Source organism: Papaver somniferum, unplaced genomic scaffold (genome assembly GCF_003573695.1).
Source record: "Papaver somniferum cultivar HN1 unplaced genomic scaffold, ASM357369v1 unplaced-scaffold_133, whole genome shotgun sequence".
NCBI lineage: Eukaryota > Viridiplantae > Streptophyta > Magnoliopsida > Ranunculales > Papaveraceae > Papaver > Papaver somniferum.
This window is the reverse complement of record NW_020622492.1, coordinates 698,739-706,156: the sequence shown is the minus strand read 5'-3', so window position 1 is coordinate 706,156 and position 7,418 is coordinate 698,739. Positions and strand designations below refer to the sequence as shown.

At 35.1% G+C, this 7,418-nt stretch overlaps 1 long non-coding RNA gene across 1 annotated transcript; it reads left to right on the top strand.

The window, feature by feature from the left end:
- Positions 1-3,953: 3,953 nt before the first annotated feature.
- Positions 3,954-7,418, top strand: LOC113333757. The gene is made up of 3 exons (XR_003352322.1): positions 3,954-5,338; positions 6,034-6,116; positions 7,279-7,418. It is a non-coding gene; the product is annotated as an uncharacterized LOC113333757 (long non-coding RNA).

The window sequence follows — 7,418 nt, the reverse complement described above, 5'->3', positions numbered from 1 at the left end:
TCCACCGACAAACCTTTCTTTCCCTTCGGTTCGTTACTCCAACATCTGGTATTACTTGTTCATCCATGAATCATAGGAATACCATTTAAGGATCAGAGAGGTTATAAGTTAAATTCTTGAATTAGTATGAGCTAATAAAGCAGCTCCAACTCCGGAAGCATCTTGGAACCGTTTTACAACTACTAATGGACCAACTAGTTAGGTGACTACTTTTTTGAGATATCTTCTTTACTGTTATATTGCTCATATAAAGTTCCATCAATGGCCACCACGATCCTCTTCTCATGAATCAGGCCCCCTTATTAACTGGTTCCATTTTACGAAGAATTACGAATATGCCTGCACCAGCTAAACGTGCTGCTCTTTGGACAGTAGTATCAATCACCTGTGAAACATTTGTTCTCACGGCCAAGGTGGTCTCTACCTGTTCACAAATTAAAACGTAATACAATTTGTGTTCATTAGTGATTTGAATTAGACAGTCATCAGTTGAGAATTAGATACCAAACAGACAGACAAGAGAATTTACTTTCACTTTTTGCTTAATATTGATCCAACAGTTTCGAGTCCGTATGAATTGTCACTGTGGGTGTCATTTAAACCCTTCGTCAAAACCAGAATACAGATTCCCTTAAGATGACAATTACCAGAGATGACAATAACCCAATAACCAAGAATGTCTTTTCCTAATTGTTAAAGCTTGGGGCTGAATTTTAGGCCAGATGTGTTGGCTTTCCATGTTGGTTGATTTGATTGTATATGAGGTGTTATATACATCGAAGAAAAATGATTAGTTGACGAGTTTCGACTTACACAGAACTGTTTGGTAGAATGTCTCAGAGGCATATATAATAGAATTTGTGTTCATTTGTCGAAATTTTAGATTGAATTTCGTAATGTACAATTAAATATGGCGTAGCTGCTGCCGAAGAACGTAATGCCGAGTACACAAATTTTACTAATTATATAGAATTTCAACTTTTGTTTTTAGTCTCAAGAGCATCAGAAATTGAGATGGAGGAAAATCATAAATATGAGCAAGCTAAGGCAGATCAAGGAAAGGTTGTACAAGCTAAGATCAAATAGTTAAAGACTCAAGAATTTATTTGAAGCAACAAACAAGTCACTTGGAAGTGGAAATCGAATCCCTTAGTTAGGCAGTACTTTTAATTATTGTAAGTACAAATGACAATGCTTTTTTTTTTTTTTGTTGATTTAATCAATTTTAGATGTTGTTCATTTTCAATGGTAAAACTAGTTTCATCCTACATATTTTGGGCAGGATGAAACTGGTTTCATTATGCATATTCTGAGAAGAAAAAAACAGATTCATCCTGCACAATCTAGTGAAAATATATTTTCGTAATGATGATACCACTTTCATCCTGCATATTTTAACAAAAACATTTTTTTCATCAGGATGTATCTGGTTTCATCCGGCATATTCTGACAAGATTTTCAATAGATAACAATGTAAGCTAATTTAAGTTAATTTTTTTTATATACATTCAATGACGAATCCAGTTTCATCAATGATATAGAGTTTTACAAACAAAAAAATTGAACTTAAACTACATAAATAGCTTTTTTGTATCCATCTAATACTAAATAACATAATGAAACAACAATCTTAGTTCTCGTTCAACTTCCAACAACTAATTTCAATGTTGAGTATTTCAATACGAGGTTTACCTGTTTTGTGCTCATTTTCTTCCATAGAATTTCTTCGTCTTCAAAGGCGTAACCATTACTCATCATCCATTGAAGTAGAGAACATACATTCCAGAGTTAGGACTGCAAAATCAAGTCTTTTCTTGGCTTGTATTTTATAAATGAAAAAAAGTACACTAACAAATGTCAACACATGATGAAACCTGAATGAAACTAGGCTCATCTAATGACAACACATGATGAAACCAGTTTCATCCAATGTAATCACAAGATGGAACCAATTTCATTCAGTGGAAACACATGATAAAACCATGAAAAAAATATCATAGAGCACACTAACATAAACTACATTGGCTTTTATAGCAGGTTTAACAAAATTCAGAATTGAGAAATGAGTTAATCACAGTAAATTAAAATTGCTAAAGCATCATGCCAATAATATCTTTTGGGTTTAACAAATCCCATACTAAATTAAATAGCTTGTCATGAGAGTATGTAACAATAACACACGATGTACCAAGGTTTCATCCAGTGGCAACACATGACGAAACCGGTTTCACCCAGCCCATTTTTTTTTTTAGAATATGCAAGATGAAATCGGTTTCATCCCGGTCTAATCAGAGTGTACACTCAAATGGAAAATATTTTCAACAAAAATGTAAACAAGGATGTGCTCAATTGCATCAGATATAATACAAGGATCTAAACAAATTCAACAAACTAGTATGTATCCAAATGCATCAAAAATAAAAATTAAAGCATTACAATTTTCATACACATTTCACATTTATAAACAGATCTAAAAAAATATGTACACAGGTGCATCAATGTTTTTACTAAAATGAAACCAATTTGAAATCAAATGTACTCATATAGAAAGTTATGATATGGGAACTTACCAATTTGAGCATGTTCTTTATTTCTCATCTCCTGAAATTTATTTGACGCAAAAACCTAATTATTTTGGTTTATGAATTTGAAAATTTTCAATTAAATTAGGGCATTTAGAAAATTTACAGTGGATGATGGTGGCGTTAGCACTTGTGTCGATGATAATGTTACAGATACATGATGATGTCGATGGTAATGGTGGTGGAGATGAGTGGTGCTGTCTATGATGGCGGCGGAGGAAGATGATTTCGGCGATGGTGGTGGATATGGTATTAGTGAAATCGTTGATGGTGGTGGAGGAAAATCATGTTGTCGATGGGGATGTTGGGGTTTTGTGGTGGTGGAGATGGTGTAGGAAGATGACATCTATGGCGGAGAAGAAAATCAAAGTTTCTGAGAAGAGAAGTTGTGAAATCTCTTTTCGTTTTTGGAGGAAGGTGAAGACTGGTAAGGATATAATTGTTTGATTTAAAATGACGTGTCTCTTGTCCATTTCACCCAGCAAAATTGTTTACCAGTCCATCACAACCAGGTTTGTTGGGTTTCTGTCCATTTAACCCATTTTCTTTTTTCTTAATTAGACATTTTAGACCTCTTTTGGTCCGAATTAGCATTTGCTTCCTTCTACAAAGATGTAGATATTCATTAGAGTTATTAATGAATTGTAGAACCAACCTAATTAAATTAGTGAACCTTGGATAGGTTAAAGGTAGAGATTCGAAGAACTGTAGAACCATTAATTATTTCACTTACCTTATAACTGGAACTTGTATGAAATTATGTTATGAGATTTGTGTGAGCCTTTTTGGATACACTCTTAGAGTGCTTCTATTATTAACAGTTAGTCTATTTAACAACGATCGATTCAAAGGATGAACCTGTAGATCATGGATCTCGAGGTAGGCGAGGCCTGTCATCAAAAGAGGTGGGAATCGATAACGAACTCTCTTGGATTCATTATGGTTTTACAAATATTTATGCTTTAAAATTCATGCATATCTTTGTGTGCTTCGTGTGGTATGAGATGTGTGCCGACACTATATCCAGTATTCTATGGCTAGGGGCTGTAAAGACCCTCAAGCTCGTCAACGCTATTAGACTAGTCAAGAGACGATTTAGTCGATAATAAATCGATTAGTTTAACACGAATGTTAATTAATAGAAATTAATCTAACAACGATTTAGATATGAAACTAGTATTTATAGATAGATCTCGAAAAGTTATGCGTGATGGCCTACTCGAATGTGTCATTTAGAAACTGGAAGGAGAAGATATCATCAGATTGATTTGAAGAGCAAAATGGTCTTTTCACAGATAGGCCGACCTGGGATTTCCCTTATCGAAGCGACTGGGTTATTAGTATTTCTCTTTGGTTTTATCACCAACCGAACCGAGCAGATAAGCTCATTCCTTCTTTTCCTTCCTCTTTCTTCTACTCTTTCTTCTATTCTTTCTTCTCATTCTTTCTTCTTCTTCTCCTCTGTTTTTCATCTGAGAGTGTAGGTGAGAACCGATCTGAGGGAAATTATTGAGGAAGTTCTATAGGCGACAAAGGTGATGGTGTTGCTGTTAATTATGATGGAGAAGAATAAAGTATTGTTTGGTTTACGATTCACAGGGGGAGAAGTAAAGTTAGGGTTATGAAGTTAGGATTCGTGAAGAACCGATGATGATATCGAGTTGATGATTGATGAGGAAAAGAAGAGGTTGTTGTTGAATCAAGGTTCTGAAGATGTATAGTGAGTCTGTGATGAAATTAGGGTTCGAGAGAAGTGTTAGAAGATGGGATTAGAGTCGAAGGTGGATGATTAGATATGGGTATGATTGATATGAGGACTTAGTTATATTTTGAACATGAATCAAAAGACAGAGGGTTGAGAATCAATTTTAGGGTTTTCTGGAGAGGATTGATTCTGTGAGAAATTGAGGAATAATTAAAGATGGGTTATGATCAGGTACGACATTTAGATATTTATATGAAGTTTAATTTTGATTCAAGGGTTAGTTAGGGTTTTAAAGATTAGGATTGAAGCTGTTGTTGAAGATGGGGTTTAATCATACAAATAAGGTTGATTGTATTGGTACTTAATTACAGTTGGGGATTATATGTTTGAGATGTAGAAATTGGTGTTTAGAGAATTTGGTGGTGGTGATGTTGAACTGGTGGATATGTATGATTTGAATTGTTGTTAGTGTAGTGCAGGGTTGAATGGAGCGTTACAAAGGACTATAATTATTGAATGGAGCGTTACAAAGAATTGTCTTATGTTAGATTAGTAGAAAGATTGCTAAGTTGCAGGGAGGAATTGAACCTGTGGTGGTATGAGATTGTTAAGATAACGGAAAATGAGATGTATGGTCTGTCGTAGGTAAAGAAGATAGATGAACTGTTGGAGCTTATTGTCTTGAAATGGAACTGGAATAGGTGTAGGAATTGTATTACATAGAACTGTTGGTGTTGGCAATGAAGAACTGGAAATGATGTTTTGGTTAGATAAATGATGAAGGTGGTAAGGTAATTAGGAATGAAGAGGCAGTGTATGGGGTTAGAGTATTTGGTGAGTTGTTGCAGGTGGTATCTAAGGATGGTGGTATTGTTTGTATAACGGATTCCTGAGTTTGTATCTCAGATAGTGAAGATGTGTGTTTTTGGGTGATAAAGCTCAACTTGGTGATGCTGTGAGAGTTTGTATTTGAGTTATTCAACTGAAGATTGGTCATTACAGAGTTGTAGATTGTGATTGTTGTGAAAGCATGGAACTGATGAAATTGCAGGTAGGCTGTTGTTGTACTTGTATTTTGATTATGAAGTTTCTTTAGAAATTATAAATGAATTGTTATTGTGTTGATAAGAAGATGATGTTGTTTGAAGAAGAGTTTAGATGTGTTGTAATCTTAGTAGAGTTTATGCTCAGTTAGAACATAGAAGAGTGCATTAGTGAATCTGTGGCCTGTGTTGTGGCTCAGGTTTAAGCCTTCATCCTGTCCGACTGAGTTGAATCGGTTTGACTCGGTGACCAGACTAGTAGACCAGTTGACCCGAACTTGACCGAGTTGGATCGGTTGACTAGACCTGACCTTGATTGTTGACGTGACCTTTGACTAACGTTTATCGTTATTTGACCCCGTTGACTGTTAGATACCGTTAGTTGACCTGATTGGACTGGTCCTTAGATTAGCGGGATGGTTCAGTGGACTTAGGCTTAGAGTTAATTCTTTTATTTAGATGTTTTGGACCCTTTATGGTCCGAGTTAACATTTGGCTTCTTCTACAAAGTTGTACATATTCGTAAAACCTATCTGGTAGACTATAAAATCAATCTAACTGAATTAGTAAACCTTAGCTATGCTAAAGATAGAGAATCAAAAGGTGTAAAGTCATAAATGGACTTAGAACCATTAGATAGACTTGTATGATTCTTGTATGAGCCATTTTGGCTAGATTCTTAGAGTTCTTGTGTGATTAACAGTTAGTCTATTAACAACGATCGATTCAAAGGATGAACCAGTGGATCGTGGATCTCGAGGTAGGAGTGGCTTATCATCAAAAGAGGTGGGAATACTTTTAATTCTTTTGAAACCATTGTTTGTTTCTTTTACAAAAGTTTATGTTTTACAAACTCATGTGTTTACTGTCTGTGCATTCCATGCTTTGTTTAGTTTGTATTATGATAGTTCTGTTGATTATTTTAACGTTTCCATGGTTTGGAATGGACTTGTAATGTTTTTTTGTCGTTATGAATTTTTATTGGAAATAAGAATTTCCACCTGGGGTATATAGGATACACTCCTTCACATTCATAACTAGAGCTTTTATGATATATTGGTCGGCAGTTTGCGAGTTCGGAACTGTCGACATCCATATTTACGATTAGGTGTGGATTTGCGAGTTCGGAATTGCACAACCATAGTATACATTGTTTCAAGAAGGAGTTTGTCTATACACATATTTGTGTAATTCAGGTGACTTGGTCGCTTTTTGATGTTTGGGAGAACATAAATTGTTTTCCAAATCTTGCTCATGATTTCTTTAAAGTTAAATGTTATTCCTGCTGGGCACCCCTTCTAGGGATGATGTGCTCACCCTTTCCCACTTTCAGTTTTCAGAGACAGATCAGAGTTGCGCAGCGAAAGCCACAAGTGTTGACTCCGTTAATTAGTTAACTTCTGCTATGTTTATTATGTTGTTTATTGTATCTATAAACCATATGACTATTGTATATGTATCATTTGAGAGAAGTTCATGTATATATATTCTGAGCGGGGTTAGTTTTGGGATAAGTTTTGTAGCAGATTTCTTAATTGAATGTTTAAGTATTTGAATTAGATTCGTAGTGCCTCTTTATTTAGTTAATCTCTTGGATTAGTCAGCTGCTAGCTTAGGGGGCGCTACAAGGGCGATACACCGCAATATTATTCTTACTTTATATCCAGTATTCTATGGCTAGGGCGATACACCGCAATATTATTCTTTATTATGTGCGGCAACACACATCCCATACATGGGTGTTTACTGTTATTTATGGATGTTTACTATTCTGTTAAATTGCTTTGGAAAAGTTTCTACAATATGTTTTAGTGTCTTTCCATGCTTTATCGACTTTCAATTAAACCTGCATTGTCTTCGAATCATACTAATGATTGCTTGAAAGTTAGTTTTATTTATACTGGGAACCCCTTTTAGGGATGATGTGCTCACCCATTCCCACTTTCAGTTTCAGAGACAGATCAGAATTGTGCAGCGGAAGCTTCGTGGCGTTGAGTCCGTTAGTCGGATAGTGTCTACTATTTTTATATGTATTTATAATTTATTTGCAAACCAAATGACTATTGTGTATGTATCATTTGAGATGAG